At 45.3% G+C, this 397-nt stretch overlaps 1 protein-coding gene across 1 annotated transcript in view; it reads left to right on the forward strand.

Annotated features, from left to right (window-relative positions):
- TRPC3 (transient receptor potential cation channel subfamily C member 3) overlaps positions 1–397 on the forward strand; it is a 44493-nt gene that overhangs the window by 16861 nt on the left and 27235 nt on the right. The gene's annotated exons all lie outside the window — the stretch shown is intronic.

Here is a 397-nt window from a genome sequence, read left to right on the forward strand (position 1 = left end):
AGAAGCTGGGAGGGGGCACAGCCAGGACACTGGCCCAAACTGGCCACAGGGCTATTCCATACCATATGACATCATGCTCAGTATATAAAATGGGGGGAGTTGGCTGGGGGGCAGTGATTGCTGCTCGGGGACTAGCTGTGGCCATCGGGGCAGGTGATGAGCGGTTGCATCAGTTATTTTTCCTGGGTTTTGTTCCTCTCTTTCTCTCTCTCCGTTTTCCTTTTCATTACAATTTTTATTATTATTATTTATTATTAATTATTATTATTATTTTATTTCCATTATTAAACTGCCTGTATCTCAACCCACGAGTTTTCTTTCTTTTCCTCTTCTGATTCTCTCCCCCATCTCACTAGGGGGTAATGAGTGAGCAGCTGGGTTGTGGTTGGGTGCCGGC

Source organism: Aptenodytes forsteri, unplaced genomic scaffold, assembly GCF_000699145.1.
Source record: "Aptenodytes forsteri isolate BGI_AS27 unplaced genomic scaffold, ASM69914v1 Scaffold109, whole genome shotgun sequence".
NCBI lineage: Eukaryota > Metazoa > Chordata > Aves > Sphenisciformes > Spheniscidae > Aptenodytes > Aptenodytes forsteri.